The sequence below is a fragment of the Sminthopsis crassicaudata genome, chromosome 4 (assembly GCF_048593235.1).
Source record: "Sminthopsis crassicaudata isolate SCR6 chromosome 4, ASM4859323v1, whole genome shotgun sequence".
Lineage (NCBI taxonomy): Eukaryota > Metazoa > Chordata > Mammalia > Dasyuromorphia > Dasyuridae > Sminthopsis > Sminthopsis crassicaudata.
In genome coordinates, this window is record NC_133620.1 from 338,595,838 (window position 1) to 338,622,641 (window position 26,804).

At 34.8% G+C, this 26,804-nt stretch overlaps 2 protein-coding genes across 2 annotated transcripts in view; one reads left to right on the forward strand and one right to left on the reverse strand.

The window, feature by feature from the left end:
- Positions 1-6,414, reverse strand: part of DDX42 (DEAD-box helicase 42) — a 36,675-nt gene extending 30,261 nt beyond the window's left edge. Inside the window, exon 1 of the mRNA XM_074264752.1 lies at positions 6,280-6,414. The gene's annotated coding sequence lies outside the window, so the exon portion shown is untranslated. The remainder of the gene's footprint in view (positions 1-6,279) is intronic.
- Positions 6,415-6,899: 485 nt separating this feature from the next.
- The window catches only part of CCDC47 (coiled-coil domain containing 47), a 36,564-nt gene continuing 16,659 nt past the window's right edge, over positions 6,900-26,804 (forward strand). The window contains exon 1 of the mRNA XM_074260843.1: positions 6,900-7,219. The gene's annotated coding sequence lies outside the window, so the exon portion shown is untranslated. The remainder of the gene's footprint in view (positions 7,220-26,804) is intronic.

Here is a 26,804-nt window from a genome sequence, read left to right on the forward strand (position 1 = left end):
ACAATCTCCACTTTCAATTCATCATTTCCCTATCTGGAGGCAGATAGCTTTCTTATCATGAGTACTTTGGAAATGCAGTGCTGATCAGTTATTAAATCTTTTAAGTTTATTATTTTTATAACATTGCTGTTACTATGCAGATTGTTTTCCTGGTTCTACTCACACCACTTTGCATTAATTCATATAGGTCTTCCCAGGCTTTTCTAAAACCAACTTTCTCATCTTAGTTTTCCCCACAGGTCACAAAAATTTGACATTTGTTATATGAAATAACTCATAGGCTTACCCAAATATGACTAAGCAAGGCAGAACCATAATAACTAAGCTCATTCATCATTTCTTATAGTACAATATAGTATTTCATCATAATCATATGCTATAATTTAATCAGCCATTCCCCAAATGATGGGTATCCTCTCAGTTTCCAATTCTTTGTCATCATCACCAAAAAAAAAAAAAAAAAAAAAAAAAAAAAAAAAAAAAAAAGTCACCATAAATATTTTTGTACATACAAATCCTCTTTGTTTGATCTCCTTGGAGTATATCCCCTAGTAGCAATATAGCTGGTTCAAAGGATATCAACAGTTTAATGGCCTTTTGGTGATATTTCCAAATTGCTTTCCAGAATGGCTAGATTAGTCCATATCTCTACCAACAGTGAAGTTTTTCCACCCTCCTCTCCCCCATCATTGGTCATTTCCCTTTTTATTTCCATGATTTATCCTTTGATTCATCAATCCTTTAAGATTGAGTTATTCTCCAATTTTTTGGTGTCTATTTATTGAATATAATTGGGTAAAATAACCTATTTAAAGGTCTTTCCCAACTTCATACCTATGATACTGGCTAAATTTGATAACAATATGCTCTCACTTTCATTGGGAATACCCAGCTATATTTTGTAACACATTGACAGTAAAATGAATAGTTACCACTCTCAATCTCTTCCATTTTATTAACACCCAGCCTTACCTCAAGATTCCTGATATATTGTTCATGATGTGACTGTATTGAGAGGGCACCAATGAAAATCTATACATTAAATGGATAAGGCTTAATTTCTTTTTCTTTAAAATAAAAATATAAATAGGAGTTCTAACATTTATTTTCAATATTCTAATGCAGGGCTTCTTAAACTTTTTTCACTTGCCACCCCTTTTCACCTGAGAAAATTTTAAGTGACCACTGATAGTCACAAGAAATAATCTTTAGGTAATCCCAGAAAGTACTTACATTCTAGCAGGATAGGAGTATGAAAATAAGTATATGTAAAGTTTACAGTAAACACGGTAAGAATAATATCAACAAAGTGCTAAAATCTTAACTTTGCTTTTGATTTGACCCTTTAAAGAGAGGATTTGTCTCCAACTCATACAAACTCTACAATTGTATTAAAAAAAAAAAAATATATATATATATATATATATATATATATATATATATATATGGATCACTTTAAACTAAAATTTAGTTCTAAATCTACTGTATGTTTTCTGTCTTACAATACTGATTTTCTGGGCCATGTATAGCCTGGGTTTAAAAAAAAATTTGAACAAATGCTGATACTTAAAAAGAATTCATACTAGTTTCATTCAACTTGAAATTATCTTTATTTTACAGTTTAAATGTCATGAAAAATTTCAGACTATGATATAATAATATTACAAAAAAGATAAAGTAGGGCTTTTTCAAAGAGAGGCAAAGGGAGAAAACATAATCATGACCATTGTTAATCAAGTAATATTTATTTGCTCTCATTGAAGTTCTTATTTATAGCATGGAAGTGACACCTCCTAGACTAGGAGAACAAATTCTTGCATAGTCTACCAAGACAAAATGAATTATAGGAAGCCCACTGACAGGACTCATTACATCATTAACAATTACCCAAGACTAGGTAGGTAACAGTAGAAAAAGCACTAGCCCTGGATTCAGTTATATTTAAAAAGACTAACAAGCTTGATCACCAAGACTTGCTTTGTAATCAATCACAACCCAAACAGGAACTGAAATAAAACCTACTCAAAATTATAGAATTTTGGAGCTAGAAAGGTCTTTTAAGATCCTCTCCTCCAACCCTTCATATTACAAATAAGAAAACTGAGACCCAAAGGAAATGACTCCAAGATCATAGAGTTAGCGATAGGAAAAGACTTCCCAAAGTCACAGATAGCAATTAGGAGAATGTAAAGTTCCCAGAAGGCAAAGATTGACAGTTTTAGTCTTTCTAATCCAGCATCTAGGCACAGTGTCTCATATATAGTAAGACCTTAAAAAATGATTGCTGAATAACAATTCAGGGCAGGAAAAAAACAGTACTTATATATTTACTCTGGTTTCATTTTATGCTTGCTTTAGGAATCCCAAAAAGCACACTATTGTTTCATGTGTCAGTGTTATAATAGGCACTGATGAAAAAATTGAAGGCTAAAGAAAATATTAATTGTGATGTATTTTTTTTAATGACCTACAAAGCTATTTAAAAGAGAGGATAACAGGAAGAAAAAAATAACCAGCCTACAAGTTTAACCTGGTGTCCCTTTTGCTCTATATCTCTCAATAGGAGGAGTTAAAGAGTCAAGAAAGTCAACAGGTATTCAAAGGAAGGGTTAAACATATACAGACATATAATAATGATAGCCAAAATAAATAAACTCATGCTTTTATTAGAAGTGAATGTAATAACAAAGCCCAGAAAATATAATGCAATAAAATATTGCTATTTATTTTTAAAATTCTAGACAATACCAGTAGCAAATTATGAGTGGGTTGGACAGCACAGGCCTCCCAGAAACTTAAACAGAACAGCAAGCAGTTTTAAATAGTCTTTTTGTTTTCAAATTTTAATTCCTGCATTGGCTGTCAATGTGGCACTGAACATGTTAACTGCTGCTTTATACCATGTTAATCTGCAAAAGGAGAATCTCCTTCAATCCATTCCCAAAAAAACTAAAGACAAAAAGTAGTCTAAAACTAATATGCCCTTAATAAGTTGGTTTATTTAATAGCATTCATTAGCTAATATTCCTTCTCCTGCTATTGACAGGTTAACCAAATCATTACTTTGCTTATCCATTTCCTGATGCCACACCTGAAGATTATCCCCATATTCAAAGACCATTTATTATACTGCTTTTCCAAATCTTATTAAATTTTACTTGAACCTTATCTGGATAAAAGAAATGCACCAATAATACTTTTTTCCTACTACAACTTCCTCTGCTACGTTTTAAAATTTGTTTTTATTCTGAATTTAATGAATAGCAAATAGACATCTGCTATACCAAAAAAAAAAAAAAAAAAAAAAAAAAAACTGTACATGAAGCTGTGGATCTGTGCATAGCTTACTATTTTAAAAATACATACACATATACATGTTTTACACACATATACACTCTCTCTCTTTCTCTCAACATGTAACTTTCTAAGCCTTTCTGTTTGTCTACACTATTATGACAGGTTTATACATCTTTTTGCATTTTATAGCCAACTCTTAAGCATTTACATTACTAGAGATATATTTGGTACAGTTAATAAACAATGAGTAGTCTAAAAATAATTTTGCTACCCAATTCTGAAAAGAGTTACTGGCTTAAAAATCAGATTTACCTTCTTAAGAATATTTTCTTTAGGCTAACATTAAAATTAAGTTGCTTTCTCTAAGCACACATTGGTTGGTTAGTGAGGGAAAAGTATATGAATAGAAGGCAACTGGGCAGCTGTCAAGGATAACCAAAACTTTCTACTGTTTATAGAATTGCTCCAAGTTCCTTCCTCCTATTCAGCATTCTCTTATATTCTCCTACCTCTAAGTCTTTGTCCAGGTTGTATCAAATGACAGGAATATTTTCCTTACCTAGCTTGTCATCTCACATCAAATAGATCTAGAAATCTTACTTCCGCCTCCTGAAAGCCTTCCCAGACAGATGAGGTTAGAGAGGTAAAAATAACCCCTTAGCTTCATTATGAAAATGGAATTCAAATGGCCTCATACACCACCAAAATACAAGCACCTACCTCCCACAAAGCATAATCAGAAATTCATAATCAAGATTCTGTTTACTTTATTGTGAAAAGGCATTGTGAATTCCAGAGAAATATCTTATGTCTTCTTTCTAGATGTATATCACAAAAATGTTGACTGAATTTGTTTTAAAACTGTGAATGCAATTTGGATGCATTTGTTGAAATTTAATAACTTTAACCCAAAGAAGAATGTAGTTTACTTTTTAAAAAATTTACTCTAATAAAACAAATATAAATAAATTGCTTTCCCCTGCTAAAGAGTAAGCTACTTTGGGTTTGAGCACACTACCTTTTAGTTAACAATATCTTCTTCTTTGCGCCCATTTCTGAAGTAGACAAGGATAAACTAGAAGAGCTAGAAGAGCTTAGTTGCAGATTAGACATAAAGCATAAGAAATAATCAGAGGACAAAGCAAGAAAAATAACATAAACTTCACAGAAATAAGAAAGTATTAATTAGTCTGAGTTGAGATAATAAAAGAAGTCTTCATAGAAGACGTGAGATGGGCAGAGAAATGCTTTGAAATGCAAAAAGGATGGAAGTATGGAGAGGACTGCATACAGATTATATTTTAAGAGCAAAGGAGGGGAGGCAAATTTAGGCATGGTGTGTGTGAGTATAAATAATGAGATTAGGATAATCTAAATTTAAAAATGCGTGTTGGAACATAGAGGAAAACACATTATACACTGAAAAAATGCTTTGGGGTCGGGTTTACCTCTCATTTATCTTTGTACTTCCTTCAGAATAGCACAGAATTTTATACACTTAAATGTCTAATAAACCAATTTATATATTTATGTAAATGTTTGAACTATTGTCTTTAGTCAACAAATTATGAATAGTGGTTGAAATGTGACACATACCCATGCTACTTTACTTGCTAAGTTATTTTCATAATTATCACCCAATCTTTTTAACACTGTCATAAACATTTTGCATTCAACTTAGTCTTTCTTCAGTGCTTAGCAAAAGAATATCTCTGAAATCAAAACCCATTTTTATTGCATCTACACAAAACTTTAAGGTTTCAAAGCACCTTTGTATAAATTTTTAGCTCAATTTTTTCCTCACAGTAATCCTGAAAGTTAGATATTTGATAGATGAGAAAACTGAGGCAAAAACTTGCCCAGAATCATACACCAAGTAGATGTTTGAGAACAGATCTGAAGTTAGGTCTAAAAGTCCAGGTTGGACTGGACTCTACCCACTGCACCACTTAGGTCCCATTAGATGACAAGAAACTTCACTAGTATAAATTGTTTTTAATCCAAACCTATTTCATTTTTCTCTTCATTATATCAAAACTCGAGTAGAAATGGGGGGTCATTAATCTGTAAACAAGGCTCCTTGCAGGTCGTATATTGGACTTAGAAAATTACATATTAACACTGAGTAGGCTTTATTGTATTTATTTCACTAAATATTTGTCAATTATACTTAAAGCTGGTTTGGGCCAAGTTCGTGTTGGACACCTCCAGTGTAAACAAGAAAAAGAATGAATACATTCAGTATGCAGTAAAATTCAGTTATAAAGAGGCTTACTCCTCCCACAATTTATTATATCCTCGGGGTCAACTGGCAATATTATATACGTCTCTCTACATCTGTGTAGTAACGCAATTTTCCTACAAATTACCGGTCGTCAACAACTGAGTGGTGTCGGTTACAATCCAGCAGAAATTTTTATAAGTTTTTTTTTCTTTTTTAAATGGGGATCAAAATAAATATCTACTTTCACGAACGCCTCCAACAGTGGTAGCGAAAAGAGTCCGGGCTCCATCGAACCCCGATTTCTCACCTGAGACTCAGGGGCGGGCTGCTTCCCGACACTGCGCAGGACTGGGAGCTGCCAGGGAGTCCGCCGCCCTCCAGCAGACACCAAGCCCACTCCAATCCCTTCCCTACCCTCGAGGCTGGATTAGAGGGTCGTCCCACATCCCAAGAGCCGCCAACCCGGACGACGCATAAGTCGCGATCGCGGGGCGAGCTCCAGGGGCGGGACCCTGGCTCGGCCCGCCCCCTCCCCCCGACTCCCGGGCTCGGCCCGCGCCCCCAGGCCACCAAGACACCGGGGCCCTCGGGATTCTCTCAGCCTTTGCCTCGTTTGAGAAAACTTGGCTCGACTCTTTGTTAAGGGAAGCCGAGGTCCCCGGGCCTACACTAGGCCACACGGCGGTCTCCCGATGCCCTACGAGCTCTCGGCCCAGTACCCTGAACCGCCATCCCCGACCTAGCCCGGAGAGGCTCACCGAGTCGCCGCAGCCACAAACGAGTCCCGCCGCTCCGGATTACGTGCGCTCGGTCTCCGTTCCCCCTTCCCGATGGGTGCCCGTCGTTCTCCGCCTTCAGTCACAGCAGCCGCTCAGCCGGTTGCTGGGAGGGGGAGGGGGAGGGCAGTACGTAATGTGACATGCGCAATGAAGGGGACGCTGGGATAGGGGCGGAGCCTAAGGCCCTCGCTAGCCCTGCGAGGAAGGGGAGAAAAGCTGAAGTGTTTGCGTGTTTGCTCTTCTACCTCGCTGCTCCTTGTCCCGGTGGGGACTGAAGCTGCTCTAGTGTGCTCCTGGCCTTTATTTTTCCCGTCTGCAAGCATGGGAAAGGGGTGGGGTCTGAGAGGAGTGAGAGGCAGTCTTGGTCAAGGATTTTCCGTATATACGGAAAGATATATCCAGGTCTGGAGAAAGGACCAAGTTCCTCCTAGTCCAGTCAGAAAATAAAAAGAAAAACATCCACCCATATTAATATGTATGTGTATGGCCGAATGTCCCATTCCCTGCCCGCTCGCGCGTGCGCACGGCCACGTGGTCTCTTTAAACTTGAAGTAGGTACCGCTATCCTTTACCAGCCGGAGGGGAGGGGGAAAAGAACATTTTTAACCTTCGCCCCTCCTTCCCGGAGCCCGGGCTATAACCCCACAGCCTCACGCTGCATGCGCGCAGGCGCACAATTACGCGCGTACGTAAAAGGAGAGCGCCGTCGTGGCTGCGTGCGTGCGTGCGTGCGAGCGAGACTCGACCGGCAGGCAGTGACGGAGTGCCGGGCCCTACCTCCGCGCACTACCTCTTAGGGGGGTCTGGGGAAAGGAACGGCTGTTCCCGCGGCAGTTCCTGTATAGACGACGGGAGAGGTCACCGGGACGAGGTCGTGGTGACGACGGCGGCCGCACCTGTTCTTTAGCTTTCAGTGCAGGTAGGGAAGGGAGAGCGCGGGCAGTGCCTGACGGTTGGTGCGTATGGACCTGGCCGAGGAATGTGGGTGGGAAGCCTCGGGGCCTAGGTTGGTGGTCTTGGCTTCCCCACACCTTTTCTTCCCTCTTCTCCATCTGATCTTGGGGCCCCTGATCTCGGCACAGACGTCCCCCCGGGTCCCGGCTCTTTCCCCGAGATCTCAGCGGTCTACTCGCCCCGTATTCCGTAGAGGGGGATGTGGAGCCAGTACTCTCCAAAGCCCCGTGAGGACAAAGTAAAGACAAAGTGCACTCAAGTCTCCACGGTGGGTCATAAGAGGTTGGAAAAGTACTTACCAGAGTCCATAGATTGAGAAGTGGAAGGGACCCGCGAAGAGGCTACTGACTGACGGGAGTGCACACCTGCGTTCAAATCCCATCTCTTAAGACTACCTGTGTGACCTTGGGTTAGCTTCTTCACCCATCTGGCCCCCAGTTTCCTCATCTGTAAGAAGAGGATGTTGGGCTGGAGGCTTCTGAGAGACTCTTCTAGGTCTAGATTTATGATCCTATTGGGATCAAAGCCATTGTTGTACATACGAGGAAACAGACCCAGGGAGGGTAAGGGACCACCAGAACGTACCTACAAAAGATAAATTAGTTTCTCTAGTACTTGGAGGAGATTCCTAGAGAATCTTCCAAGGTCACATTGAGCTTTAGGTTTCTGAGTCAGAGCATGGGATTTGAAAGCTTGTGCTGTTTTCTTCCTCTGCTCATTGCTTGTAAATACTTATATCCTGGAGAAGAGGCTGCTCGAGCTTAGGGAAATAATCCAGACTTATTGATGCACTTGACCTACTTCTTTCTCTTGTCTTTTATCCTCTTTTGCCTCCCAGACAGTCTGTTGTGTGGTTTGCTTGTCGGGGATGTAGTGGTTATTTCTTGAGAGTTGAGGTGACAGGTGTGAGGATTAAATACCCACACAGCCCAAGGTTCAAATATCAAGGCTAATTTTAACGCAAAGAATTCTGAGAGAACTTTGCTGCTGAAGTGTGTCTTAGAGTACTAAAGAAAAATTCAAGAAATGTTTAAAACCAGTTCCAGGGTAAGTGATAACATTGATTCCAAAGTGTTTCTTTTGAGAATTACTAAAGAAGATTGAATTCAGTGTAGGATAATAAAGGTTAGGTTGGATTGAGCTATTTGTGTTCATAAGTGTATGAGTGGTGCAAATATTGAACAAATCACAGAATATGAGACCCAAGCAAATACTTATTTAAGCATGGAGTTTTGGAACAAATAGAAGCTGTTAAAAAAACTTAATAGTGTAAAATTTAAGGAACTAAATAAATTTATGGACTTATGCTGGGGGACTAGGAATATTTTGATAACAGGTTGATGTCAAATACAGTTATACTTTCATCAGACCCAGCATAACATTGAGTTATAGTATGAATAAGTCATGTTATCCCTCCACCCCATTCCCTGAATAGTAGTTGGAGGTATGTACGTTGCTTACTTCATGTGTAGAAAGTGCTTTGTATGTATTGGCAGTGTAGTGTAGTAGGTTTTAGTTGAGACTTGAAAGAAATCAGGGAGGCCAAGGGATAGATGAGGCAGAAGAGCAGTCCAGGCATGAGGGGGGGGACAGTCAGCAAAAGTGCCTGGCTTATAAAGATGGAGTGTCTTGTGTGGCTCCACTGTCACTGGGTCACAGAGTATATGAAGGAGAGGAAGGTATAATAAGTCTAGAAAGATATAAAGGACTTTGAATGCCAAACAGGATTTTATATTTGTTACTAGAAGTAACAGGGAACTGCTTGAATTTTTTTGAGTTGGGGGGAGGAGAGGTTGAAGGAAAAGATCAGATGACATAGCCAGATATTTTATTTAGGAAGATGAATTATAATGGGAAAAGACTTGAGGCAGGGAAACTAATCAGTCTGCTATTGGCAGTAATGGAGAGGTGAGCAATATGACTGATAAATCAGGGTGGTGGCAAGGCCAGAAGAAAGTGCCATGTGCACAAGAAATATTTCAGAGGTAGAATTAATAGGATTTTGCAACTGATTGGATGGGGGGGAGGGTGAGGGAAGGTAAGCAGTGAGGAGGCCAGAATGACACTTAGGTTTTGAACTTAAATGACTAGGAGAATGATAGCAGGAAAATTAAAAACAGAAGGTCTTGGGAAAGATAATGAATACAGTTTGGGGCATATTATGTTAAGGACATCTATGGGACATCCAATTCAACAAGTCAGATTGGTAGTTGGAAATGGGAAATTGAAGTTGATGGGCCACCTTTAGACACTTGACCGTTTGGGTTAACCCTTTTCAGCTGCACTCCTAATCATTCCAGGCAGGCCTCCCCCAGTCCCAGTTTCCTTTATCCTATTCTCTCCCCTCTCCCCCCAAACACTTAGGTGGAGTGATTTTAGGTGGTTTCCCAACAGATTTTTACTACCAACATAACTTGAGGCCCTTGAATAAGATGAGCTCTGAAGCCAATCAAGAATGAAAAATGATAAAGTTACTGGGAAATGCGGAGTTAGAAGAGGAGCAATAAAATTGAATAGAAGTATCATTGATTAAAATTAACATAATAGGAAAAAGACTAGCCATATGTTATGTGGTCAGGTTTTGACAAGATTATAAATGTGGGATGGAAGAATGGTTCTATTTGATTTTATTTAAAAAAAAAAAAACCCACAAAATTTCACATTTGAAGGCAAAGAGAACATCAATGAATTTAAAAGTCTAAGGAATAAAATGTATAATAGGAAAAAAAATAGAAGGAAAGTTTGTGGAAGAAGTGAAATAATGTTTCAGGATTTAAAAAAATCTCAGATCAATATTGCAGGTCATCAGATACAAAGAATCCTCAGATGAAGAAAGGAGATAGAAATACACCGAAAACTTATGATTTCTACTTTTCCCTTTGGGCTGATAGGGAGAATAAAGATAGAATGTTGTGGTACATATTGAAGAGAAAGAGAATAGTTTGGTAGAAGTATGGCAGAAAAGCCAGCTGAGAAGGTTTGGACCTTACAGAAATGTTTCTTCCAACATAGAATCATGACACTTAAGAAAGTAGATGCTGATTCTCTGTTGAGAATTAGCATCCCTTAAAATAGGTTATAGAGAATCCTGAAAAAAATTAGTATTTTTTAAAATGGAGTAAAAGAAAGACATACCTTTCTTGAAAGGGGGGCACTATAAATTATCATTGAACTAGAAGAATGGATGGAAGGATTAGCTGCTCTTTTTTTTTTTCCTGAGCTAGAAAAACAATAGGTAAGACAAAAGTGAGAGAGAATAACATTAAAAGTAAACCCAAGGGGCAGCTAGGTGGTGTAGTGGATAGGGCACCAACCCTGAATTCGGGAAGACCCGAGTTCAAATGTGGCCTCAGACTCTTAACACTTCCTAGCTGTGTGAACCTGGGCAAGTCACTTAACCCCAATTGTCTCAGCCAAAAAAAAAAAAAAAAAGTAAACCCAAGAAATTTGGAATTGAGCAAATGATTAGGAGGAGTTTAGAGGAATTTATTGCTAATAGCTCATGTTTGTGTAGGGCTTTGCTTAACATTCTATATGAGCAACACAAGCTTGTGAGGTAGGTGCTATTATCCTCATTTTTCAAATGGGAAAACTGAGGTTTAGGAACGTTAAGTTACTACGAGTCTATTGTCACACAGTGAATATTCAAGGTAAAATTTAAACCAAGTCTTCATAATTCCAAGTCCAGTGTTCTATCTACTATGCTACCAGAGAGGAAAAAATGATTTCAGAATAGCATAGGCAAAACAAATAGAAGAGATAAATTAAAAGGGGAAGTAAATCAACAGTGGGGAGATAGAGGAGTAGGAGGGTAAGAGAACACATTTATTCAGCACTTATTTGCCAGGCATCGTTGAGAATAAGTTGAGAATAGAAATACAAGCAAGCAGGGGAAGCCAGGTGATGAAGTAGATAAGAGTACCAGCCCTAGAGTCAGGAAGATCTGAGTTCAAATTCCGACTCAGACACGTAACAATTCCTAGCTGTGTGATCCTGGGCAAATCATTTAAGCCCAGTTGTCTCTCAAAAGAAAAAACACCTCCCAATAAATAAATAAATAAAATCTAGGAAGAACATTTTTAAGAACAAGAAGCTTCTATCCTAATGGAGTAAGTAATGCAAGAAGTCTCAAGAGTCTTAGTGAAGTTTAAGTTTTAAAAACAATGCTTAACACTTCACAAAGACTTTTGGCATATCCTGTATTTAAAGAAGTTTAGGCTCAGTAATCCAGTGAGAAATAGATGAAGATGATGTCTAGAGCACTGGCAATGTGTTATGAAGGTATCCAAAAAGATATTTACATATTTGATTATTGGGAGGAAACACAATTATTATCCTAAATGTGAACAGATAAGAAAACAAAACCCAGTGATTTATTGCATACCTCCCAAAAAAACCCACATTTAAACAAAATCTTGTGTTTTAAGTGTCTAAAAAAACAAGAATTGGCAGCAATAAATGACAAAATCAGTAGAGGCAAACAGGGAAATTACATTATCCTTTGAAATATCATAGCCATGGGGGGAAAATATATTACATCTTTATTTACCAAATGGCATAGTGGCTAGGTTTTTTTTTTTGTTTTGTTTTGTTTTTTAGCAAAAGGAAGTTGAGTATATTAATATAGTTGTCTTTACTAGAACCTTCAACAAATATAATTTTCCTTTGTTGTCATGTTTGCCAATTTGATGTCCTTTGAGATCAGATTTGTTTTATTATGTTTCTGTTGTAACACAATTTATAAAAGACTGTTGATCCTCAGAAAAATATAAAGATGAATGAATTGAAAGATAAGTTGGTTTTGATTGATCTGACAGTTTCTGAATGGGAATGTTAAAAAAAAAAAAAAAAAAAAAAAGACACATTTCTCTACATCCTATAGTAACATTGTATTACTAGATGATGTCCAGGACCATGAAGGAAATATTAAAAGGAAGGTTTAATAAAAGAACATTTCTTAAAAATCATCAATAATCAAATAGCAAAGCCTAAAGAAAATAAGGACAAGAGATAGAAACTCAAATGAAGATTAACAAATGACATCTTAAATTCTGAATGAAAGAACAAATCACGGAAACAATAACTATGTTACATAAAATATTTTAATGACAATGAAAGAGTATACCCAAACTTATAGACACAGCTGAAACATTCACTTAGAAAAGTATATGTCTCTGAAAAATTATATTTAAATATAAAAGAATAATCAATATAATCATGTAACTAAAAAAAAAATTAGCAATCCCAAAACTAGTACAAAAAAACCCCTGAAAATTAGACAAATAAAGAAACTTGGAAATATTGTAGAACTAATAAATACAACTGAGCTATTTTTAAAGAGTTCCATTAGAACTGATAAACTATTGGCTATCTTATTCAAGAAAAAGAGACAAAAATAACAAGATCAACATTGAAGTGAATTCCTAACAGGAAATTTTTTTTTAAGAAATGACTCTTTTACAGTTAGACTTCAGCAAATCTGAGAATTCAAAGGAAATTGGTTTATATCTGCAAAAATGTGAACTACTCCAATGAGCAAAACAATAAATGGAGATTTTTTTTCCCCAAAGAAAAAAATTTTTACTTGATTGATCATATCTAGTTCTTTACGTCTCATTCTTGCCCTACAGTCTCATCACCTTTACACTAGGAGAAAGGAGGAATCATTCAATATTAGCGTTATGAAGTTGTGTTTGTCTCATGTATTAATGAAAGATCTTTGGCTTTACAATGTTGTAGTCAGTGTTCAAATAGTTCTTCTGTTCATTCTACTGGTTATCAGATTATAAATATCTGTTCACTTCTGAATCTGTCCCTTTAATACTCCATGACCTTCATATATCACAATAACTTGCTTAGCCACTTTACAATAGATGGGCGCTTATTTATTTCTTTTAACTACAATAAAAATATTATAAAAGTTTTTGTACATATGATTCCATTCCTCTTTTATAAAACCTCTTTGGGGAATATGCTTACTAGTGGCATTTCTGAGTCAAACCTAGTTTAGTGACTTTTTTTGAGTATAGTTCTAAATTGCTTTCCATAGTGGTTGATCATTTCACAATTCTTCTAATAATGCCAAAGGAATTTGACGCAAAGATTTTTTTCATTAGTTGATTGTTTCCTTTCTAATTTTTAACTGAATCAGTGTTACTTTTGCCAAGTTTCAATTTTATATTATCAAAATTGCTCATTCTGTTTACTGTAATATCTACTGTGGAAACATTTGTTCAAGATCTCTTTGCCTTTTGATTGTTAATGAAAGATATTTCCATTTTCTTCTAATTTATTTGATATGATCTTTTATATGTCAGTCATTTGGAATTTGTGGCATATGGCATGATATTTTGATTTATGCCTACTTTCTAATAAACTATTTCCCAATTTTCTCTATACTTTTTTTCTCAAATAGTGAGTTCTTACCCCTTACATATTTGAAAGATTCTTGAATTTATTGACCACTATTCTGTTTCCAGTGGCATCTGGATTTTATATGCCTAACTGTTCTATTCATAAACTTTTAAAAATTGTTTTATCCATACAAAATAGTTCTATTGTTTCTTACTTTGTATTATGACTTGGTATTGCTAAGTCTTCTTTCTCCCACTTTTTTTATTACTCTGAAATATTTAAACTTTTGTTCCTCCAAATGTCTTCTCTCTTAATTTTGTTGACTTATATGTAAAATAATTCTTTGATAGTTTGATGGATGTGGTATTGAATCTAGATAATTTAGGTGGTGCTGTCCTTTAAATTATATGAACAATTAATGTATTACATTTTCCTTTATTTCCCCAAAGACTGTTTTGTAATTATAGGCTTATAATTCCTATGTGTGAATTGATAAAGAGGATATTTTATCCATCTGTATTTACTTTTCTTTCTTTCTTTCTTTCTTTCTTTCTTTCTTTCTTTCTTTCTTTCTTTCTTTCTTTCTTTCTTTCTTTCTTTCTTCCTTTTTTTGGGGGACTGGGTTTTATATATAAAATGGTTCATTTTTTAGTCTAGTTGAAATTCTGTACTTTATTGAATTTATTATTTGAATCAATTTTTAGTTGGAGCTCCAGGATTCCCTAGATTAACTATCATATCATCTGCAAAAATGTAATTATTTTGTTTCTTAGTTGCCTGGACTTACTTAGGCATAGGCAACATTTCTTCTTTTCTTACTACAGAATTTCTATCACTATATCAAAAATAATTGTGATAATCAGTATTAGTGCTTTACCATGATCTTGCTGAAAACTCAGTTATTGTTTTTTCATTATATTTAATGTTAGCTCTTGTTTTTAAATAGGTACTATTTATTATATATGGAAAGATCCAGTCATTCCTGTGTTTTCTAATGTTTTTTATCAATAAGGTATTGAATCGTGTCAAAATATTTTTCTGCATCTATTTATATAATGTGGTTTTGGTTTTTGTTCATTAGTGTGGTTTATTATAATTATGCAACTATTGAAACAACCCAGTATTCTTAATATAAATTCATCCTGTTGAGGTTGTGCTTTATATGACTAGATTAGAATAATGGTCTGTCATTATCCCTATTTATGTGTCAGAGCCATAGATATCTTAAAGAAGTAATTTAATGGAGTGCTTTTTTCCCCCTGTTTTTGCAGTTTGTAAAATGAAATTAATAGTTCTTTGAACATTTGATAAAATTTGCTTACATCTGCTTCTTGGACTTTTTAAGTTCCTTTGTGGCTCAATTACTTTTCTGTGATTGGGTTGTTTAAATGATCCTTTTCTTTTAAATGATTTCAGTGTAAAAACCATTTCATTTAAGTTGTATGATTAGGTAAGTTAGTTTCTAATAAGTTTGTTTACTCTTGAGAGTTACTTTATTTTTTTATGTTGTTAATTTAGCTTCGGTCCTTCTTATACCTCCTGCGGACCCTTGAACACATGTTAACTATTTTTGATTATTTTTTAATAAAAGGGAAAACATTGTTTATGTGCTTACTATAGCACTGTATTAAAAGCAACATATAAAAATAAAAATAACATTCTAATAGGTCGATACAAAATATAAGGGAGCAATGTCCAGTGTTTTAAGTAGTATTAATTTGATGACTACTCAGAAAATAAAGTGGGAGGGAGTATGAACTTGGTGGGATGGTGTGTGAGTGGCCAGAGAGTGGTAGGTCTGAATATAGACTACTTAAAGTAAATATTTGGTAGGTGGAAATTCAAAAATTAAGGACAAGCCTGGAATGCTGGATTGAAGATAAAAGTTGAAGCAGAAAGCAGGAAGATGGCAGCATGAAGATGGCCTGGAAATAGCATTATTCATCCATTCAATATTTTTTCAGTTTTATTTGTCTCTTTGGTTTTTAGAAATTTGTTTTATCTTTAATTGAGGTTTTCTGATGTGTTTCTTCTCAGGGTTTATTAGATGTATGCCCAGTTAATTGATTTGATTTTTCTCTGTTTTGATGATGATATGTGGTCCCTTTAATACTGCATTGTCTTTGAAGCTAGACTCAAATCTGACTTCACAAATTACTTGGTGTGGTTCCTTGGGCAAGTTAGTTAACCTCTGCTGCCTCAGTTTTCTTAAACGAAATAGTAGTATCCACCTCCCAGCATTGTTATGAGATTAAAATGAGATAATATTTGAAAAACATTTAGCAAATGATCAAATACCATACAAAAAGTAGCTATTATTATCTGTTATCATTACAAGATATATTTAATATTTTACTTTTCCATATTTCTGAAGATTTTATGTCCTAATGCAAGAGTCAGTAAACTTGGTCAAATTTGGTCTACTAATCTTTTTTTTTTTTTTTAATACCCCACAAGCTAGTGATGATTTTAACATTTTTAAAGTTTTATTATATTTAAAATTTTAAAGCCATTCTTAGATTTTTGAACACTTTGCAAAACAGATTTATATATTCCTTTATGTTCCTATTCAATAATCTTAAAATGTGTTTGTGTGTGTCTTAAAAGTCTTATTGTGTTCTGAACTTTTTTGTTTCATCTTTTTTTGTTAGATTTGTTAACTAGGTGCAAAAGTAGCACATTTTGAGACCTCAAGCTAATGTAATGTTACTGTCTTTTTCTCTGATTAACATTTTTTTTTTTAAGAAACAGCTTTAAAGATAACATAATTTCCCTGTGATAGAAAAAAAAAGAAGCATTATTTAAGTAGTGTCTACTATGTGACAATTTAAAGGCTAAGTAGCATTGTGGATAGCCACACCTAGAGTCAAGATTTGTAATCTTCCTGAGTTCAAATGTGGCATCAGACACTTAACTGGCTTGTGACTTTAGGCAAGTTACTTAATCCTGTTTCCCTAGGACCTCATTTATAAAATGAACTGGAAAAGGAAATAGCTTCTATTATCTTTGCCAAGAAAACCCTAAATAGAGCCACAAAGAATCAAGACATGACTTAAAATGATTGATTTACAACAAATGTGTTAGTAGTATACTGTTTTTTTTTTTCCCTGAGGCAATTGGGGTTAAGTGACTCATCCAGGGTCACACAGTTGGAAGTGTTAAGTGTCTGAGGTCAGAACCACTGCACCAGCTAGCTGCCCTCATATACTAAATGCTTTTTACAAAGAATACCTCATGTGATTTTTACAACAGTCCTGCAAGGTAGATTATTATGGTCTGATTTTACAGTAGAGGAAATTGAGGCAGAAATTAACTGAGTTGCTCAGGATCACATAACTAATAAGAATCCAAAACTGCATTTGAACTCAGGTCTTCTTGATTCCAGACCCAGTACTCTATTCACTATGCCACCCAGCTTCCTTTAAATTTTTAAATTTATTTTTAAAAGTATTTTTTTAATCATTGTTTTATTTGAGATCAGTTAATTTCTCTGCTTTTATTCTGATTCTCCTGCAACATAATAAATTCTGTCCTAACCTCTTGTTTTACTATTTGAAATGTTTTTTAGTGAGTTCTGCTTTCTAATCCATTTTTTTTTATTATAGCTTTTTATTTACAAGATATATGCATAGGTAATTTTTCAGCATTGACAATTGCAAAATCTTTTGTTCCAACTTTTCCACTCCTTCCCCCAGATAGCAGGTTGACCAATACATGTTAAATATGTTAAAGTATAAGTTAGATACAATATATGTATACATGTTCAACAGTTATTTTGCTGCATAAAAAGAATCAGACTTTGAAATAGTGTACAATTAGCCTGGGAAGAAAATAAAAAATGCAGGCAGACAAAAAATAGAGGGATTGGGAATTCTATGTAGTCATTCATAGTCATCTTCCAGAGTTCTTTTGCTGGGTGTAGCTGGTTCAATTCATTACTACTCTATTGGAATTGATTTGGTTCATCTCATTGTTGAAGAGGGCCACATCCATCAGAATTGATCATCATATAGTTCTAATCCATTTGTTAACCCTCTTCCATTTAATGGGTGAATTCATTACATTTACATTCACTATAAAGATTACTAATACTGTACTTTCTTCCAGCTTAACTTATGTTTTTTAATATAAATTTCCTGTAATGAATATTGATTTTAAAAGATTATCCTTTCTTTTAAAAAATGTTTATTTAAAATTAAATACAAAATTAGAAAAATAGTCAATATGTAATATTCCAGTATTTGCAGTATTTTATTGTAGCTACTGATAAATCTTGTACAGTTCTAATTGTAGCTTCAGCATATTTGAGTTGGGGTTTTTTGTTTCTTATAAAATTTTCTCTTTGATTTAGGGGCTTTAAAATTTAGCAATAATGCTCCATGTAGGATCTCTTTGAGGTGGTTATTGGTGAATTTTTTTCTATTTTTTTCCCCTTGTGTTCTGTTATTTCGGGACAATTTTCTTTGATTATTTCTTGTATTATTGTGTTAAGGTTCTTTTTTTGGTCACAGCTTTCAGGTAGTCCAGTTATTCTTATATTTTCTCTTTTTTATCTGTTCCCCAGACATGTTGTTTTTCTTCTATTTTACATTCTGTTCTATTTCTTCATTCTTTATATTTTGTTTTCTTATTTCTTGATCTGTTATAGTTTTCACTGGCTTCCCTTTGTCCAATTCTAACTTTCAAAGAATTATTATCTTTAAGACTCTGGATCTCCTTTCTATTTAGTTGACTTTCTTTTTGTAATCTTTCTCTTTTTTCTTGGATTTTTTTTCCTTTTTCTTAGTTTTTCCTCAATCTTTCTCATGATTTTTAAGGTTTTGTTTTGTTTTTGAGTTCTTTCATATATTCTTTTGGGGGAGGTAACTCTTTAACATTACTCTTTGAGGTAGGATGTAATGTTCTGTTGTCTTTAGATTATAATCTTTCTCTGGGAGGAGATCTCTGGGGAGCATCTGGAGGCAGCCTTTAGTTTCAGTTCAGTTCAATAATCCCAAATCAAGCCAGGAGTTAAAGTCCGTTACTGTCTCTTTCCAAATCTTACCTCCTTCACCTGGGGCTCGGCTAGTTTTCTGAAGGCCTTCCTCTCTCCTTGATTCCCTGAGAGCTCTTGTCCAGATGTCTCCGAATCCAAAGGTCTGTTCTTCAGCCTCCAGCCAGCACAAAGGTAGATGTGGGAATGAATCAGACTCTACCTCCAAGAGGGGGATTGTGGGCTTCTGTGTGCTTGGCCCTGAGAGTTTCTTGCTTATATGGTGCACACTGAGTATATACCAATCATTTCATCACTAGGAAACCATTATTTGTTGTAGGATTAAATCAATGCTAAATTAGGTTTTATCTTTGTTTGCTCAATTCTACTCAGTACCTTGTTTCAAGTTCTGGCCCATAACATCTCCTTGTAGGATCAAGTCAATTGTCTCTATTCATTCCAGTGATCTTAGCACCTTGTAAAAATCCTAACAGTAGGAGAGGCTTTTTTTATTTCAGTGTCCTCTTCTGAAGACAAACCAGGTCTTCCCTATTTCCGTAGTAAGTTTCTAGGGTTTGGTTCTTCCTCTTTTGCTCATTTTAAAAAATGAGAACTTATTAGTATGACCTCTATTGGGTAGGATGGGGGAGAAAAATGGTATGCTTCAGGTCCCCTGACCTGGAACACCAAACCAAAACTCTATTCTCCTGCAAAGACCCACATCCAGCAGCTTCCTTATAACTCTTCCGGATGTCTTCCATACACAAGACGAAGATAGTCAGCCACCACATCCGATGAAGGTTATAGAGGCACACTTTATTTGGTACAGCTCACGATGTCTCTCTTTCTCCCTCCATCCTTATATCTTCCGGTCCTCCGTTTCCCCCAGTTCACATGTCTTGGCAACAGTCCTTACAATGGAGGGGAGTGCTTATCCCATTCATGGCACATACTTGATGCATGACTGTTTGTGACTTGTTTCTGTTGCTGGAACACCTAGAGCACACCTGTCAGCCGAATACATGCCCTGGTGCTTCAACCATCCTGGTTTGTACTGTTAGCCAAGGCATTGTGTTATAGGGGTCATGGAAAACAGATGGGGTAGAAGATTTCAGGGTCCAAAAACCAGGTGTACTCTTTCCTTCTCATCCAGGGCCTCAGACTCAGCAGCCCTTTATCAGGAATAGTTCTCTCACTCTTCTTGAACTCAGACCCCCTCACTCTCTATACTGTTCAGGAGATGAAAGTCCCTATTGTTTGAGCTGCTTCCCTCCCAACCCAGATAGCCCTAGGACTTCCCTACTTGCTGTTTCGGCCTGGAGGTGTTTACACATCACACTAGTTAAATAAAGCTCAATCCTGGACTCTTTCTTTGGATTTATACTAGGAATGTACAATGAGTTCAGTATTAGGAAATTTTGACTGAAAAAAAATTTTTTTAAGGGGGTTGGGGAAATATTGGATGTAAAACACTCTGCAAACCTTAAACATTATATATTCTTTTTTTTTTTTTTTTTAACTTTTAATAGTTTTTATTTATCAGATATATGCATGGGTAATTTTACAACATTGACAATTGCCAAACCTTTTGTTCCAATTTTTCCCCTCCTTCCCCTCTCCCATGGCAGGTTGCCCAATACATGTTAAATATTTTAGAGTATAAATTAAATACAGTATAGCACTATATATTCTTAAGAAAACACAGACTTAAATTTAGACAGGCTAGTTAATTAATATAGAGGATGAAATATACCATGGTATCCTTAACCCAACTGCTATCTTACAGATATCATCAGGCAAGAAGATGAAAAAAATTAACTATTCTAATTATGAATAAATACTGTTATTTTCTTGTATGAAGGACATCCCATTTACTTTCATTGAGTACTTTTAAAAAACACCTATTAACTGCTCACTGAATGATAGAAAAGAAGTTGAAGATTTAAACTTAAAATTTAACTTTGTGCCACAGGAAAACTTCTGGTAGTTTTCTAATTTCTTGTCTACTGGTATCAGTTTAATATGCTGCTTGTCAAATATTACTAGCCATAATTTACTTTGAATTTGGCTAACAATAGCATGATATGGCTTTGAATGAGTTGATTGAGAAACAAGAGACTTAACAGTTTATGCCGTTTCTAGTTATTAATCTCTAAAATTAGAATAAAATTCCAAACCTTATATATTGTATGTGTGGTAGGAATGAAATTCAGTGTATAATAATGTTTAGTGGATTGAAATAGAAAGGAGTGATGCAAGAAACATTTCAGTAACAAATGGCAGAACTTACTGACTATGTGAATGGTGGAGAAGGAGGAAAAAAATCAAAGATGAATTCGAGAATTTGAACTTTGGAAAAACAATACAAAAAAACATTTAAGTACCTACTGTTTGCTAAGCACTTTGCTATTCCCAAGGAGATTAAAAAAAAATTTTGATAAGACACAGCCTTTGCTTTAATGAAGTTTACTAAAGGGGAACTTAGTAAATAAAACATCATTATAGATAGCTTGTTACTCAGTTACAAAATAAAGTGCTATACACTACAGGCTATAGCAGAAATGGCTTCATGGAGGAGGTGACATTTCAATTGGTTTTAAAGTAAGATAGGAATTCAGTAGATGTAGGAAAGAGAGAAATTCCAGGCATATAAAAGAGCATAAGAGTACAAATTTGGGGGACAGAGAATGGTCCATATTGGTCAGAGCATAGAATACACAAAAAAGTAGAGTAATTTTGGTCAAATTTGGAAAGACAATGTAGTACCACAATTGTGAAACAACTTGAATGCCAGGCAGAAATTAGAACTTTTACTCATAAGGTAGTAGGAAACTAGTGAGGACTGGAGTTGAAGAATGATTTGTCTAGTTACCAGTCAGAAATATTTTGGGGGGCAGAAGTAGAGGATGTTTTGAAAGAAAGAAAACATAGGTGAAAAGATCTAAAAGGAAAAATGACGACAAATATGAAGATTTCTGCTAAGGTAGCATTTACAGGACTTTCTAACTCCTTGACTCTTCTCCATTTCTCATATCCAAAGATAACAACAAGGTTAAGAATAAGAAAGAACAAGTGAAAATTTTTTTTACCACATAGAAATAGTAAATACTTGAGATGAAATAAGGAAAAGCAAGCTTAAGGGAATGAATTATCTTTTTAGACATAAAATCAAAGATACTCAAAAGTTTGAAGGGGTCTTAGCAGCTGCTTAGCTTAGCAGTCCAAAAAATATTTTCTATAATGTCCTTAACAACTAGTCATCAAGCTTTTACTTGAAAATCTTTAATGAGGAGGCATTTCTACTTCCCAAACAATCTATTTCACTTTTTGACAACCTTAGTCATTAGTATGTTTTTATGTTAAACTGAGATTTCTAATGTCCTCTTCAGTCAAAGTAAACAAATATTCATATTTCATAACAAATCTTTAGATATCTGAAGACAATTGTCATGTCTCTGGTAAATCTTGAGATTTAAGTATCTCTATTTCTCATTTGTCATGCTCTCAAGGTCCTTCACCAATTTGATCTCTTTCTTTAAACGTTATCCAACAAAACAGTAACTTACTAAAATAAATACAATAAAATTAAAATCCAGAATTGGACACAGTACTCCAAGTATGATCTGATAAGAACAAAATATAGTGGAACTATCAACCCTGTTACATATACTGTTCCTCTCTTACTGTAACCCAAGGTTAAATTGTATTTTTAACTGCTTATTTTGTACACTTAATTAATTTAGCTCATAACATACTAAAAAACCTGGGTGTTTTTTGAACTATTTATCAAGTCATGCCTCCTTTGTTTTCTTTTTATGAAATTGATTTGTTTTAACAATGTAATAAATTGAAATTTAGATTTGTCCCAATGTTCTAACTTTTCAAGATCATTTTAGATTTTGATCCTTTTATCCAACAAATTTGATAATCCTTTGTGTCATCTTCCAGTTTAACAAACATATGCTTTTATTCAAGTCATTGATAAAAATGCATGTCACAAGGCCAAGAACTAATTCTTAAGGCATTCCATATAACTTCCATATAAGTTGATACCAACACATTTAAACCTAGTGTCTGGTTAGAAAGATTACAAATCCTTCTAACTGCTGTCAATCCAAGTGAACTCAAATCTCATCAGTAAGAATATCATAGGAAACTTTAAGCTCTATGCTGTGATATTCAGGTTTGGCGATGTCCAGTAAACATTCGGAGTTATGGAATCTAGAACTCAGAATAACAGGATCATAGATTTAGAGCTGGAAGGACCTTAGAGGTCATCTAATCTAATTTATTATTTTGCAAATGCAGAAACTAATCCAGAGAGAATTGTGGCTTACTTAAAGTTACACTGGTAACAGTGTCAGATTCTAAGAGTAGGACTTTGAGTCTAGCGCCAGAAGTGGGATGAGGGCACACGGATAAATAGCTGAAGCAAATAAGATTTCTAGGGAAAGAGATTTAGAAAAAATAGAAGAGCATCCAGAAGAGTCCCTTAAGGAATTGATGTAATAAGTTAGAAAGAAAATAAGGAAGCAAAGGGGACAGTGTGAGATTTAAGTACAAAGAGTATGGAGTCTCTAAAGCCAAGGAAAGAGAGACTCTGCAGAAGGAAGGGGCAAGTCAGTAGTGTTAGAACTAGAGGGAAGTCATTGTGGCTAAGGACTAAGAAGTACATTGGATTTGGTAAATAGGAGGTCATTGTTGATATCTCAGAATACTTTCAGTAGTGTTGGAAGCAGAAACCAGTTGGCAAAAGGTCTAACTGATATACTACAAATTTGCAGCAAATGAAATAGCTTATTTTTGCCATTATCAACAGTATACAGTAATAGTTCTCAAGAGGAATAGTGGAGGAAACATATTAAAGGTTACAAAGGAATAAGGTCACAGGTTAGAAATAATGAAAAATCAAGGTGGAGGAGAGGAAGAATTTTAAGGTAGCTTGTAAAACATTAGAGTGGTATATTATGTAATTCAAGATAGGTCTGGAAGTAAATGAAGCTAGAGGAAAGAGTAATAATGAGTCAAGGGACTACAGGTCAGGATGAACTGAGGAAACAAAAGTTCCAGCTTCCAAGTATTACAATTTATTAAGCGGTATATGCTACTTGTATAACAAATCAGTACCAGACCTCCTCAGCTTAGCATTGAACCCTGAATATAGAGGAGACAGTTTTTTTTTTTTTGGTTTTTTTTTTTTTTTTTTTTTTTTATGCATTAAAAGAAGATAATTAACAGGATGTGCATCAGGATATAAAATTAGGTCATCAGATTTCTAATTGGAGAAAAGACTGGAGACTTTCCAAATTGGGAGGAAAGTAACTAGGTACAATTCCCTGAAACCAGAAAAAGAGGTGTGTCGCATTCTTTATTCAAATGTCTGTATTCAAAGGAACAAGGAAACAGTAACTAATTGACTAGTATGGAGCCAGTTTTCAGGTAAGACTGGAGTTGCTTGAGAGGTGTAATCTATGCTGTAGCATGTCACTGACTCAGGTTATCTTAAAAAAAAAAAAAAAAACTTTTATTATTTTCTGTTTTACAGCAAAATCAGTCATGTCCTGGATGGAATCTATTCCATTTTTAGATGGCTCAGATAGAAAGTTGTGCATAATCAGCCTGAAAAATATTGAGTTCTTGTGCAGTCAATTCTTTGATGAGATAAAGGGATGGAATTTCTCTTAAGAGATGGATTTATGATTGGTTCTATACCTTCCCTTCTTTCAGTCAATATATGTCTTCAGTTTTTCTGAAACCATTTCCTTTATTGTTTATTATACAGTATTTTAGTGCATTATATTCATATACCAAAATTTATTCATCTATTCCCTAATGGGCATGCCCATTATTTTTTAATACTTTGCCTCACAAAAGGAGTTGGTATAAATACTTTTGTAAACATAAGGTCTGTGGGGACTGAGTGTGACAGATCATAATATAGTATTTTCATGATTTTTGTAGTTGCTTGCATTTTGTTTTCTTTCTCATTTTTTTTCTTTTTGATCTGATTTTTCTTGTACAGCATGATAATGTGGAAATATGTATAGAAGAATTGCACATGTAACATATCTTAGGTTACTTGCCATGTAGGGGAGGAAGTTGGGGGAGGGAAAAAATTTGGAACACAAATTTTTGCAAGGATAAATGTTGAAAATTATCTATGCATGTTTTGAAAATAAAAAGCTTCAATAAAATAATTTTTGAATGATTGAATCGGTTCAAAACTTCACCAATAGTGTGTTAATGTTTCATTTTTCTGTCCATCCTATTAGCCAATCTAAAAGGTATGAGGTAATACCTCAGAATTGTTTTAATTTGCATTTTTCCAATTAATAGTATTTGTAGCATTTTTTCATGTGGCTTTATAAAGATAGCTTTGATTATTTCATCTGAAAACTTTATAACTTTTGATCTTTTATCAATTGGGAGAATGGCTTTTATTTTTATAAATTTGACTGTTCTCTTTTGAGAAATGAAGTTTTTATCAGAGAAACTTGTTGAAAATGTTTTAGTTATAATTGAAAAATGTTTCCCTCCATGCTATTTCCCTCCCATTTGCTCTATTATGTCCTTTTACCCTGTCCCTCCTCAAAAATGTTTTACTTCTGACTGCTGCTTCCCCCAATCTGCCTTCTCTTCTATCATCTCCTACCTTCTCTCATCTCCTTCCCCCCCTATTTTCCTGTAGAGTAAGATAGATTTTTATACCTGATTGAGTATGTATGTTTGAGCCAATTCTGAGGAGAGTAAGGTTCTCTTATTTTCCCTAATCATTCCCTCCACTGTAACATTTTTTTCTTACCTTTTAAATTAAGATAATTTATCCCATTCTACCTCTCCCTTTCTCTTTCTCCCAGTGCATTTCTATTTTACTTTTTCTAGATATTATCTCTTTTCAACTCAAATATGTGTCCTCTGTTTATATATATTCCTTTCACTACCATAATAATGAGAAAGTTTTTTATGAGTTACAAATATCATCAATCTTCCCAAATAGGAATGCAAGGTTTGATCTTAAGTCCCTTTTGATTTCCTTTTCTGTTTATTTTTTTATGCTTCTCTTGAGTCTTATATTTGAAAATTAAATTTTCTATTCAGCTCCAGCTTTTTCATCAAGAATGTTTGAAAGTCTTCTGTTTTATTGAATGTCCAAAATTATACTCCCTCCCCAAACAATTATACTCAGTTTTGCTGGGTAGGTTCTTGGTTGTAACTACAGTTAGCCTCCATATCCAGAAGCTCTAAATCTTGTGTCATTTTCACTGTGGTTCCATGATACTTGAATTATTTCTTTCTGACTTATTGCAACATTTTTAACTTGACCTGAGAACTATACAATTTGGCTATAATATTCCTGGAAGTTTTCATGTTGGGATCTCTCTTTTAGGAGGTGACCAGTGGATTCTTTCAATTTTTATTTTACCTTCTGCTTCTAGAATATGAGGGTAGTTTTTCCTTGATAATTTCTTGAAATAAGATATCTGGACTTTTTGGGTTTTTTCCTGGTCATTGTTTTCTTAATGAGATATTTCACATTTCCTTTTATTTCCTTTGGTTTGATTTGGGTTTTTTTATTTCTCATAAAGTCCTTAGTTTCCATTTCCTCAATTCAAATTATTAAGTAATTTTCTTCAGTGAACTTTTGTACCTCCCTTTCCATTTGACCAATAATTACTTTTTAAGAATTTTTAATTGGAAAACAGGGCTTTGCAAGGGTTAATGTTGAAAAATTATCGATGCATATCTTTTAAAAATTAAAAAGCTTTAACAAAAATAAATAATCCATTATCCCCTCCTTCCCCCCCACCTTTAGAGTGATTTTTAAAAATGCTCTTCTCTTGGCCAGTTCTGCTTTTCAGGGCATTTTTCTTCTTGTTGGCTTTTTGTAACTTTTTTACCATCCACCCTCCTCTACTTTATTTTATAAGGTGTTATTTTTTTTCTCAGTGTTTTTTGTTCCTCCTTTACCAAGCTGCTGACTCTTTTTTCATGATTTTCTTGTATCACTTATTTTTCTTCCCAATTTTTCCACTATCTCTCTTGTTTTTCAAAAATCCTTTTTAAGCTCCTCAGTGACCTGACACCAATTCATATTTTTCTTGGAGACTTTAGATATTGGAGCTTTAACTTTTTGTTCTTTTGAGTATGTGTTTTGATCTTTCTTGCGACATTAGTGACTGTCTATGCTCAGGATTTTTATCTGTTGTTTGCTCATTTTTCAAGT